This window comes from Canis lupus, chromosome X, assembly GCF_048164855.1.
Source record: "Canis lupus baileyi chromosome X, mCanLup2.hap1, whole genome shotgun sequence".
Lineage (NCBI taxonomy): Eukaryota > Metazoa > Chordata > Mammalia > Carnivora > Canidae > Canis > Canis lupus.
Window position 1 is genome coordinate 123,449,338 of NC_132876.1, and position 13,492 is coordinate 123,462,829.

Consider the following 13,492-nt stretch of genomic DNA (forward strand, 5'->3'; position numbering starts at 1 on the left):
CGACCTCCCACGCAAGGTGCTGAATTCTTCCCACAAACAACAGGGACTTGGAGGAGGCCCCGAGCTGCAGATGAGAAGCTTGACTTCAGCCTGGTGGGACCCTGAACAGAGGTCCCAGTCACACCGCGCCTCAACTAACCTCCAGAACTTTCCGCTAATAAGCAAGTGTTGGCCTAAGTTGCCATATGATTTCTATAGACCAGATTCCCGGTCTCCCGTTATTGTATCTGTGAAAGGGAGGTGTCTGTTGTGTTTGTATTTTCCAGTTGCCACTATGGATCAGAATAAGGGAAGCACATGGCTCAAGTTTGAGTTGACAGATCAGTGGACTGTAAGGAATCAGAACCTCCTCCGGGGTAAGGGAATTAAGGCTCGTGGGTCACATCTGGCCTCGCCATTGCTTGTGCAAATAAAGTTTTATTGACACACAGCCTTACCCACTTATTTGCATATTACCTATGACCGTGTTTGCATTCCACGAGAGTTAGGTTGTTGCAACAGACACCCAGTGACTCACAAAGCTGAAAACCTTTGCTCTGTTGCTCGCTAAGAAAGTTTGCCAACCCCTGGTCTAGTCCCACTTTACCACTTTTGGTAAAAAAAAAAAAAAAAAGAAAGAAAAGAAAAGAAAAGAAAAGAAAAGAAAAGAAAAGAAAAGAAAAGAAAAGAAAAGAAAAGAAAAGAAAAAAGACTTCCATCCATTGAAGTTATGTTTTCTTGTAGACTTACACAAATGCCTAAGAAACCGAATCTCCTTTGAGGATGGACGTGGTTGCAGCACAATAGTCAGCACACAGAAAGCCTCGATTAGGTTTGTTTGCATGGTTTCGAAGGTTCCAGGCAATGAACAACCAATGAAAGAAAAATAAAACTCTGATCACGTGGATCTTTGTGAGAGTTAATTGCCTCTTGGTGTGTGCACAGAACCAACGGTAAATTCCTCTCTCCGGCTCATCCTCCTTTTCCTAATCTTGGGTCATTTTTTATGACTTGATCTGAATCATATGCACTGCTTGGGTTCAAGGCAATTGCCCAACATCCCCCCAGAGTCCAGAGGCACAGATGGGTCCCAGGAAGTGGGAAATGCTCCAGCCGTACCCAGATCAACTTCTGCTTACAAACAGAGAGCAAAAGCTCCCCGGCAGGCCCGTGATGGCTGGAGCCCCCGTCCCCCTGACCCCTTCCTTAGCCGACGGAGCTGCTGAAGACGTGCTGCTGGCCACGCTGAAGCCAACTCAAAGGCCTTGCAAGTGAGTTATTGATTGTTTACACTCAGGCTCCTTTCTGGTTTGGCTGCAAACTGTGCAGTTGGTGGGAAAAGGCTGTTTGCTGTCAAGTCTGGATGCCGTGGGCCTCGGCCTTGCAACACACTTGGGTCAAAGCAGCGGCGAGCAGCGGCGTCTCCCAGCTGCCGTCCCCCCCACCATGAGCCCCTTCTCTGAGGCTTTTGGTGACACTGAAAGCATTTTCTCAGCAAAAAGCCTGGCTATTTGGGTAAACTCAAAACGTGCCTGCTTCTTCGCATGTGTGTTTGTTTTGTTTCCATTCATTTTAAAAGAGAAGGATCATTCTGGAACCTTCCCTCCACATCTGCCTACAGAGGAGCCCCGGCCCCTCGGATGGTCCTGGGCTACAGGCGTTTGCTCAGGCTCCTTCCTCTCTGTGGTCTTGGCTGCTTTAGAACAAGCACACCCGTGTTGGGTTGTGCATCGATGTGCACACTCTCCTCAGTGGTCACATCTCTCTGGGCTTCTCCAGCACACATGCTGCACATGTACACGTACCACACACTATGCACACAGGACACAGACCGTACATGTGCACAACCACATACCACATGCATGCACACATGCACATGACAGGCTACACACACACACATTACACAAGCAGCACACATTCTGCACACGTGACTCATATACACACAGCACAGACTACACACTCATCCACATACTCAGATGCATACTCCCTGCATATGTGCATGTGCTTGCACACACACCACACACATATGCTGGCACACACGTGTGCCCATATTCATGCATCACACACATGCACATGATAGGCCACATACCCCACATGCATGCACACACTTGCACTCATGACACAAATAACTAAAACACACACGCACCCTTTGCACATGCTTACACACACATGCCCATATTCATGCACTCACACACATGCACATGATAGACCACATACCCCACATGCATGCACACACTTGTGCACGCATGACACAAATCACTCTCCTATACACACACCCTTTGCACATGCATGTGCTTGCACACACACACTCTGACGCACACACATGCTTACATTCATGCACTCACACACACCCCCAAGGGCCCTTCCTGTAACTACAGTGTGGACGGTCAGGATGTTTCATAATCGATATGATGCACATAAATGATGCCTGAGGAAACATTTAACAGTTTTCATCTGAAAATTCACCTTTTGTTCCTGGAGACACACTAGCAAAAGCTCCCCAAATGTCTCAGATGGTGTCTGCGTGCAAGAGGTGTAAGCACTAGGTGGTTTGAATCATTCCCATACTTAGGGCTGCATCTGCTGGATTGGATACCTCCTCCTGTCATGTGATGCGTAAACTCAGAAACACACAATCAGCCCTGATTTTCACTTTTGCGTGTGTAGGAGGAAGCAGCAAGTCATTGACATTACAGTATCTGCAATAATGTACTAAAAAACAGCGAAACCGTTCACAGAATCTGGCTTTGGTTTAGCTGTTGCGAAAAATGAAAATTCTTTCGACTTGCGCAGCAGACTAACTCCCAGTCTGGGCAGCAGACATGTCCTTGTGGCCACATAGGTGGACCCGTTGCAGGGAACAGATCGAGAAAAGTGCCAGCACGAACCCAGGGAAGGCACAATCAGAAGCAAAGCTTCTCTTTCCAGAGTGTCATTTTTCATCTTGAAAACTCCCACTTGAAAGTCTCAGAAAAGAATGTGGTGTAGAGAAACGCATGCTACGTGTTCTAAAAATAATCCCCAAACTCAGGGAATGCGGACAAGACATATTTGCCTCTTGCTCCCACAAAGTCCCATGGGGTATTTCTCAATGAGTGGTTCTCTCGGGTCATTCTTTGTGGGGTGGTCAGCCCCCAGAGTGGTTCTTCATGGCCTTGCCCTGCTGATATTCATGCTGCAGACTGGTGTGTGTGTCCCAGACATCCCCAGACTTGCTCCCTGTCACCAATATGGCAGAAGGGATGGCACTTGGACGCCTACATTACGAAACACAATACAACCTCCATCTTGCTCACCATTCCCGCTGAACCCTTCACGCTGGGGGAAGCCAGCAGCCCTGTCACAGGCAACCTTTGGGCAAGGTCCACATCACAAGGGACCGAGGAAGTCTTTCTTCCAACGGGGATGCTACTGGCCACTCTTGCTTTCCAGTGATGGCAGCCTCCACCGGCATCTTGGCTGCAACCTCATGAGCTGGAAGCCCCTGCAAGAAGCTCATGACCCTCAAAAACTGTGTGCCACGGTGAATGTTTCTTCTTTGAAGCGTCTAAACTTTGGGGCAACTTGTTACGCAGCAATGGGTGACTTATGGAGCCTTCCTGCAGTCACTCAGCAGAGGACCCAATGCCACGTAGGGATGGACACCAGCATCCATGGCCTCCATCGTCCCCAGAGCAAACACAGAATGGTACAACATGTGGCACAGCCTGCATGCATTGCTTTGCAAATCCCCTTCTGCAAGACAGCAACTTTGTTCTTAGCGACCATAAGATGATAAAGCCTAACGATCGTGCCCGGCGAAGACTTTCATTTATTAACGCTTCTGATGGTGTCAAAGGAACTAATAATAATAATAATAATAATAATAATAATATCGACTGGGACTAAGCTATGTTACATCTTTCTTTAAAAACGACTTCCCATGAGTGATTTCCGCTCTGTACCCCCGGGAGGACGTGGGGGTATGAGACGTGTGCACACACAACGGTGCCCGCAGTGCACTTGCACGACTGTGAACAGCTGACAGTGAACACACGTGTGTGGACGTTCTCCATGTTGGGGTTTGCCCTGAGTTTCCTGAACTCACTGCCGTGCAAGAGACCATACCCATTAAAACACAATCGGTACAAGCACAGTGACCTGAAGCTCCGTTACGCACCGTATTATCACGACAGCATAGGAACTGTAGCGATTTATTTTACGACTTGCATGAACAAAACACGTTCTCAGGCTGGACTGTTGCATCATCGATAAGGTTAACTATCCCCGGTGCTAGGTGGGAATTGAATAACACACATTTTGGGTGACTTCTCCTATTACGTTTACATTTTCCTGCAGATACGCATCCCCTTCTTTCTTCTATGTAGAGTATATTGCTCACTTTGTCCAGTCTTGGGATGCCACCGGTGGGTACAGATTTATTTTATTTTATGTTTCTTTTTTTTTTTCCTTTTTTAAATTAAAAAAAATTAAATCACAGTAGAGTTAATGTACAGCGCTATATTCATTTCGGATGTGCATACTGTGATCGAACGGTTCTCTGCACGACTCTGTGCTCATCATCATAAGTGCACTCTTCATCACCATCACCTATTTCCCTCATCCACCTGGTAACCATCCATTCATTTGGGAGAGATTTATTATTTAAAAAAAAATTTTTTTTAAGATTTCATTTTGAAGCAATCTCTACACTCAATGTAGGTCTCAATCCTACAGCCATGGGATCGTGAGTCGCGTGCTCCACCGACTGAGCCAGCCAGGCACGCCAGGGAGAGATTGATGTTAAATAAATTGCATTGCCCAAAATTAGTAACCATGCTCTCACATGCCAGAGGGAGACAGAGAGAAAGAGACAGAGTCAGGGCAAGCATATGGTCCTACAATCCCAGCCCCCTAATCGATCATGCTGATGACCGTTCCCTAAAATTCTCTGCCCTCCTAGCCCTCCAAGACTTCATGTTTCTATCAACAACCTCTATTTTATTTTTTTTTAATTTTTTAAATTATTCATTTATGATAGTCATACAGAGAGAGAGAGAGAGAGGCAGAGACACAGGCAGAGGGAGAAGCAGGCTCCATGCACCGGGAGCCCAACGTGGGATTTGATCCCGGGTCTCCAGGATCGCGCCCTGGGCCAAAGGTAGGCGCCAAACCGCTGCGCCACCCAGGGATCCCCAACAACCTCTGTTTTCAAATGAGGCGCATGACCCTTTTCTATTAAAAAAAAACAAACGGTGGTCCTAAACGTTATATTAGGTTGAAAGGTACCCTCAAATCTACCTGCCTGCTGTTCATTGGGGTCCGTGTCTTCCCAGAGTGATCAGAATAAATTTCCCACTTTCTGGAACAATAATGTCTCATCTGCATTGCAGAATGTAGATTCACATTCCCCAATCCATTTCCTTATTTTGATGACACAGAATTCTGGAGAAACCTTCCCAGTCAATGGGGGCATATGACGTTCCTGCTTCGGGGACTCCTTACGTATGAACGAGAAACGACTATTCCATTTAGATGAATGATTTAAAAAAAATATCTTTGGCCCCCTTCATATCATTTAGAAATGTCCCCCCTTGAAAAGGAGCAGATGAACGATGTCTGGAAATTTCCGGTTATGACTTGGACACCCCCGCCCCCTCTGACCGCGAGCTCTTACATTCGTAGCAAAGACGTTTGGGTGGATGGGAATCAGGGCACTTACGTTCAGGCCATGTGCAAAGAAGCAAACAGTGAATTCCTAATGTGCCATTTCTCCATGAAATGAATCTCTTTCCCTGCATGCTGCTGCGGCCGACAACGATTTACACAGCAAATGATGTATCATAAATAAGCTAAGTGTTCGGATTGGTGTGTTAGTAAATCTTCTCCTGCAAATAGAGACAACATGTTCGATCTCACTTTGCCTTCTGGACGCACACGTCTCCGCGTTGTTACCATCTCCCCCTCAGATCGTATTTATGAGGTTGGTTCACGCATTGGCGTTGGGATCACTGTTGCCGCTATTCATGGGGTGCTACGAAGCATTTCAGCTCAACTTCTGCAAGATCTTACACAAGAAATCGCGTCTGGCTCGCTTCCAGCGCCCCATTGTATCAGGAGCCAGTGTTTCTGTGTATCCACCAGGCATCATTGCAATAACGAAACACCAAACTGTATTTGCATTTTTTTTTTTGAGTCACGGAGCTGCTGATTCCTTTCTCGGACGAGCTGCACCAGATCCTACGTTGTTTCTCTCCGGCGGAGGGAAGACCTGACATTTTTCTCTCTCTACCTAACGCGCCAAAGTATTTTGGACAAAGAGAAAACCAGAGAGTGAATCATTGCCTGGATGGAATTAAACATGCACCCTGGAGTCAATGTTTCCTGTCGCCGGTGTCCCCCGGATCCCTGCATGGCCCTCTGTGGGTTCCATTGTCACTCGTCTGGGAGGGTCCTTGTTGACCCCATGGCAGGGCACCCGGGCTCAGCCGTGTATCTCCATCTGGTTTCCATATTCAACTTCTGGACCACGTATCGTGGGGCTGGAGGAAGGGGGCAGGACCCTTACAAGAACTTCCTGTCCTCATTCCCAATTGTGGCCACTTCTAGAGGGAAGAATGGAGAAGGTGCCCCTGAGCGGTGGCTCTGCCTCCTTCATGGAGCTCCTCTACTCTCGTGACCCTAAAAGCAATTTCTATGTGTCCTTCGCATGCGTTTCTGCCCGCACAACACAAAGGGTGTGTTCTTGTTGTTATCGTCGTCACCGCAAGATGATATATTCGGACTCCTTGCATTTTTTTGGTGATAGAGCTCTGCTCTTCCCTCATGCAAGAGTTCTGTGGACATAAACCCAACCATGAAGATTGGGGTATTCAGCAAGAAGTTGGACGGGGAGGACAGGGCAGCAGACGGACGTCAAAATGGCCCCAGACAAAGTCATTCCAAAGCGTCTCATGGATTTGTCAGCAGGCAATCTCATCTGTTCCATTCTCATCTATTTAGAAGTATCTTCTCATCTTCCAACCTGGGAATTCAAGTGCCGTGTCTACCATACTTTTCTATTTTATGAAAATAAGAGGATGGGACAGTAAGTCAATAAGTTTATGACATAGAATTGCTGGTAAAAAAATATATATATATATATTTGACGAAGATCCTCAATGGTGGGGCCATGTACTTACTTACTTTTTAACCCTCACTAGGATGTATTTGAGTGTCCCTCTTCTGGGAGACTGTAGGGTGTCAGGAACACAGGTTTTGCTATGCCCAGGACAGAAAACACAGATGAAGGCTGCAAAACCCATTTATTGGCCTTGTTTCTTCATCTCTTTTTAATGTTGACGTTGACTGTTGTCGTGTACTCGATAGGAAGCGACTTTTGGGATCTGCAGAAGGGAAGACTGGAAAGCAAAGAGGATGCTGTGCCGTGGCTCTCTAGCTGGACATGGAAAGCCGGCCTCTGGGACCCGAGCCAAGACTGTAACAGCTTTCACGCACATAAGGAAGGAGGTGTGATGTCTCGGTTTCCCTTTTATTGGGATGTAGTCACTTTGGAACGAGCTGTCCTGGTAGACTAGGGGATTCCAGATGTTCCCCGCCCAGCACCCAGCTCTTTTGGCTAAAGGAAAAGGAAACCTCCAGAGCTGCCGCCAATGCTGTTGGGGATTCTGGGCATCTCCAGGAGCTGGAGGGAGGCATGGTACCATAATCACAAGGCTTGAATGTCACATAAAGTGTTTTATCACAAAGGCAGGGGAGAAAGGCATCTGCCAGGCACAGTGGCAGCCACGTGCCCTGAGCTTCTGGTGCATGAGCAGCCGATGTGCACAATGCAAGGGACTCATGCCAGTTCTATCCATGGGCGGGCTGGAGTATGGGATGCCCACGGAATCTCCTGTAGCGGGACTACAAGGTGGGCTTTGCATGAAGATAAACGATGGATGCTTCCCACGGCAAACCTTGGCGGTCGTCGGCCCACTGGACTCAGCCAGGTGTGGGCAGGCTTCCCCGGGTCATAGGGGGAGAGAGACACTGATGTCCGACATGTACCCACACACAACACCCGGCTCTTCCCACTGTCGGAATCCCCTCAACTCGCTGCTCTCGTGGGATAGAGGCAGGGGACCCCCCGCGTCCATAAACGGAGACTGACCAAGCTTCCATCACTTCGCCAACACAGCACAGCCGCGAGGCAGGGCAGTCAGAATGGGTTGGTTCTCCTTGGGCGTCCGGCCGTGTACATGTGCGGGAAGGACCACATACCGCTTAGCCGGCCCCCTCAACCTAGCCTCGCCTCAACCTTTTCTTTTAGGAAGTGACGCCACTCATTTGAAGGAGCGGCAACTCTCGATTGGTGCCCAAGCCATCTCTCAGAGGCTCCATTTATGCATTTCCTATCCATGCCCTGCTCCCCTGGCCACCCCATCTGACTCTTGTCACCAAAACTCTCATAGTCAAGATCAGATCTTTGTATCTTATTGCCTGAGATGGATCACGGGCTTCTTACCCGCCCCCTAGTCCATGCTCCCCTCACTGGGCATGAGCATCCCAGCCCCCTACTTTGACTCACTGACCATCATGATATGACCCCAGCATGGAAGCTCTAACCTCTTCTTTAGACACAGCCCTCTTCCCCTGATCCCATGACCTCTAATCTCTATGGATTATCCAATTATCAACTCCCCACAGAAGGACCATCCATGCTCACTCACCTTCTCCCTGCTTGGTGTAGAAATGCTCTTCGGCCTTTCTTTCCATCCCTATGCATCAGGAGCAAGAAGTTCCATGGCATCTTCCCTGTGGACACAACATCACCAAGCTCAGGCCAGAGGATGCCCACTGACCTGCCATGATGGTTCAAACACCTGCCACCATTGGGGGACCAGCTGCTTCCTTTCAGGTACAAGGTCACGCTCCCAGACCTGGGATCCCAGGGCCTCCTGGAAGGGGTTCATACATCCCTTCTTAACACCAAACTCCCCAATTTTCCCAGCCTGAGCTGGATCCCCTAATGTCATTTTGTGTTTTACACCTAGGGGTAGCCCTCTTCCCTTATGTTCAACTCACATTTTAATTTCTGAAGACTACTTTTTAGCAATCTACTAAATGTCATGGAGACTGTCTTGCATCTCCAACTTCTTGTTGATCTCAGGAGATCTCAGGCCCCAGCCAGGACCTGCTGGATTAGAATCTGCATTTAACGGAATCCCCAGGTGACCATGTGCGTCCCTGGGTGCCAGCTTAAAGCTCGCTATTTTGTCTTCACCGTGGTAAGAACGCCAACCATGAGATTCACTGTTGAACAAAACTTTATGGGCACATTGCATGAAAGTTGCCTACAACCGATGTCTGCAGCATGATCATCTTGATCCACTGATACTTTACACCTGCCGAACCCCATCTCCCCATTTTACTCTCTCTAGCCCCGAAGAAACAGCCAACCTAGTCTACTCCTGGGAGATAACCATGGTACACTCCCCTCAGTGAACCAGAATCCTGTGGTTCTTGTCACTCTGCAGTTGGCCCACATCACCTAGCAAACGTCTCAAAAGCTCATCCGTGTCATTGCCAAAGCACAATTTCCCTTTTTGAAGAGATGAATGGTATTTCCATTGTATGTGTGCACCACACTTACTCCGTCCAGCTTTATTGATTATTTGCCCCCCTGCTTTGTCGAGATACAGTTAACATAAAACATATTAGATCGTGTTTAAAGTGTTCTGTGCGATGATTCGATGCACTGGTGATACCTTGAATTTGATATTTCCCCCTCAAGTTATGGATTTGCTTCTCCTGTATGGCTCCCTCACCGTCTTAGCCAGGCTCATGCATCAGGACATGATGCCCAGAGACATTAATTGCCTCTTCAATCCCAATAGTGGCAGGGGCTGAGGGCAGACTGCCCCCAAATGTGCCGCATTGACATGTTGATATTTTAAATAGAAGCCACTTAAAAGACGGGACACTCAGCTCCTCTTCTGTCCCCTTGCAGGTGAGAAATGAATCTGCCGTGTGCAAGGTGCCCTCTTGTCCTCGGAGAGAGGGAGACATCCTTATCACCACAGATGGGACATGCGGAGCCCAGAGGGCTGGATAAACAGAGCTCTTTACTCCTTAGGAATTTACTACCCCCACCCCCGCCCACATTCTGTTTAGAATTCCTGACTAACTGGGGCTCCCAAAGTGACATTCTCTGTCTTGTCCATAACTCACGAGATTTATTATCTCTTTGAAAAGCATCAACACTGCCCACCTTGCTTAGTTCTTTACGTCTTAATCTCATTGTTGGACCTCCATGCTCACGGAATAAAACTTTGGGTTTTGTTTTGTTTTGTCCTGTGAATCTGTCTTATTTGAATTTCAGTCTTAGCCCAGCTGGGAGCCCTTGAAGCTGGTAGAAGAAGAGTTTCTCCTTCCCTTCATAGACATGGCATTTTGATTTCTACCTGACTGCCCACATCCAATCCCACTTTTCCGGATTCTGGATTTTGTCCTTGGTGAGGACTCTCCCTGGCTTGCAGGTGGTACCTTCTTGCCATGTCTTCTCATGGTGGAGGGAAAGAGAGCTCTGGCCCCTCTTCCTTTTCTTATTAGGGCACTAATCCCATCATGGCAGCCCCAACGTCATGACCTCATCCCAACCCAATCACCTCCCAAAGGCTCCCGCCTCCATATACAAATTTTTGGGGGGAGGGGGACACACATTCAGTCCACAACTGGGTGCAATGTTTTTATGCCTTATACATACTGCTGTGGGTAGATGGTCAAAACAGAACAAACAAACGAAAGAAATGGAAAAACCTGATTAATTCCATGCACAACTTGGATATATTTTAGAGCAGAAAATAACATAATATCAACTAACAAAAGTAGCATATTAAATTCTATATTATGAGAAACACATCTTCTCAAATATGCCTCCCCAAAATGGAACAATATGGAGCAAAATATTAACTGTGTTTATCACTTGGCTGTGACCCTCTGAGTAAATTTTCTTAAAAAATATTGTTTTATTATGTCATGTCATGAGCACTGGGTGTTATATGCAACTGATGAATCACTAAGCTCTACACTGAAACTAATAATACAGCATATGTTAACTCCCTTGAATTTAAATTAAAAAAAATTTTTTATCACAGTTGTACACACCATAAAATTCACCCATTGAAAATATATCATTCATAGGTTTTAGTATATTTATAATGTGAAATTATCAACACAATTGATGTTAGAGAATTTTCATCACATCCCAGGAAGGAACCCTGTCGTCATTAATACTCCATAACCCACCGCCCTCCCCTGGCCACCACCAATCTGATTTCCGTCTAGACCAATTTGCCAAATTTGTACTTTAATATGTGCTTTGGTTTTCCTGGTTTGCTATGATGTGAGCATATTCGTTTCACAATAATTAAAAGAATTGCATATTAAAATTTCTTCTGAGGGGGCACCTGGCTGGATCAGCGGGTGGAGCATGGGACTCTTGATCTCAGGGTTGTGAGTTCAAGACCCATGTTGGGTTTGGAGATTACTTAAAAATAAAATCTTAAAAAAAAAAAAGAATTAAAAAAATGTTCTGATAAAAAGAAGTACATGTACAGGTAAAGTGTAAAGTCACAGACTCCAGGAACAGATGAGCTGAGCGTTGGACATCATGATTCTGAAAAAGGAGCCACGTCTCTGGTTGGTCTGTCTTCCTTCAGACTCACATGCTTTCCCCCCTCAGATTTTCCTTCTTAGGTTGGTGCATTTTCTGAGTAATGCTGATGAGTTTGCCTTGACATCAAGAGGTCAATTCTTCCAAAAGTTTGATATTTTTTTTTTGAATGTGTGTCTAATATGCTACCCGAGCAGCTGCTTATTACCACTGCTAGAGGCATTTGTTTGGACAGATTTGCTTAGATCAACAGACCTTTGAGCAACTGTATAAACAGCACCAGTTAAAAGCAGAGACTCACAAACACTGTTCCCTTAACTAAGGGGGTAAACATTGGTTGGACCATTTCTGGCCACTGGGGCTGGAATCCAGAGCCTAGCGTTGGACCCCACAGGTAAGAAACTGCTCATAATATGATATAATATAATATGATACAATATAATCATGTAATATGATGTAATAATATAATGATGCAATATAATATGATATAATTAATATGTTATGATATGATTCAATTAATATAATATATGACATAATGGCAAATCTCGGCCATTGATTAAGACAGATCCAGCTGATGCATAATGTAATGTTAAAGGTTATAGGTGTTGGGGCAGTAGATGCATAAGTGAATCAATGAAATTCGATTTGGATAATGTGCTCATTTGAATAATGCACATATTGGGTAACTACCTCCCTGGTAAATATTAAAACATAAACTACATACAACAGACGGATCGCCCTGTGCTATTTTTGCAACACCTTCTGAACCTACAATGACTTGAATGCTAAAAGTTCCCAAACGTTTGAAAGGGGGAGCAAGATAACAGCAAGAATGTGTATCTGTTTTCCGTTCTTGTCACGTTTTAAGTGATAGAATTATTCTCAAACGTCGAGGCAGTTGGAAGGAGGTTTGGAGATTATCTGATGCAGACTGGGATATAAAAACCAGAAGTTTCTTCTTGATTTTTTTTTTTTTTTTTACTTTTAGGGTCATAAAATTGGTAGGACAAAAAAATCAGTATTTTAATTTTATTTTTTTTTAGTTTCAGGGGTAGAATTTAGTGACTCATTCATTGCAACAAAAACAAAAAACAAACAAACAAAACACACCAGTTCTTGATTAATTACTTAGATTGAAGGCACCAGCCCATGACGCCTAATGTCAGAGGAAGGCCAGCGAAATGTTTATACGATTTAGTTTCTCAGAACGTGAATCATGCTTTCATGGTAGGTTTTGACTTCTATTTTTTGCCATCTCGGACTTGAGAATTTATGACCCAGGGAGATGGGGGGTGGTGGGGCCGATCCCGCGATATGGATCAGGCTCACAGCAAGGAGAACGTGGGCACAGACTCGGGTGGGAAAGAAACAGGGTTTCTGGAAAGTACACACATCCCTGCTCGGCCTCGAGTGTTAATCCTGAAACATGCTCGGGAGCAGATGATGGTGAGAAATCCAGGCCACGTGGGACCAAAAACTTGGGTAGATTAGAGGCGATACTGAGAGGGGAAGAGCAGGATGCGATCTTCTGCTCCCACCGCTGAGACCGTTAAGGGAACTTGCTGCTTTTGACGAACCCATCGTCTGTAATCTCCAGCGGCGGCCGGATGACACTGTCCAGGTGCCTCAGAGTGAGTGGCCCTCAGCTCGTGCTGCCTTCGGCGCCCCACGGCCTTGCGAAAACACGGTGGACGCAGCTCTCCTCGAAGCCACAGCCCCCAAGTCAGGCTTTGCGAGCAGAACCGTGTGGCTCGGCACGTCCAGCCTCCACCCCACTTAACTGCCGGTGCCAAAGTGAGATGATTCCTAAGAGGAGCTTGTCCGATCCCCAGGATATAACTTGAGCCTCGCTCACGTCACAGCGACTTGTGATTTGCC

The 13,492-nt window shown here is 46.4% G+C and overlaps 1 long non-coding RNA gene across 2 annotated transcripts; it reads left to right on the forward strand.

The window, feature by feature from the left end:
- The first annotated feature begins 689 nt into the window (after positions 1 to 689).
- On the forward strand, positions 690 to 10,318 carry LOC140627339 (uncharacterized). Of its 2 annotated transcripts, none has more exons than XR_012026142.1 (3): positions 690 to 1,250; positions 7,327 to 8,857; positions 9,950 to 10,318. It is a non-coding gene; the product is annotated as an uncharacterized lncRNA (long non-coding RNA). The 2 variants fall into 2 exon arrangements; XR_012026143.1 differs by having other exon boundaries at positions 8,729 to 8,857; positions 9,950 to 10,316.
- Positions 10,319 to 13,492: the final 3,174 nt, after the last annotated feature.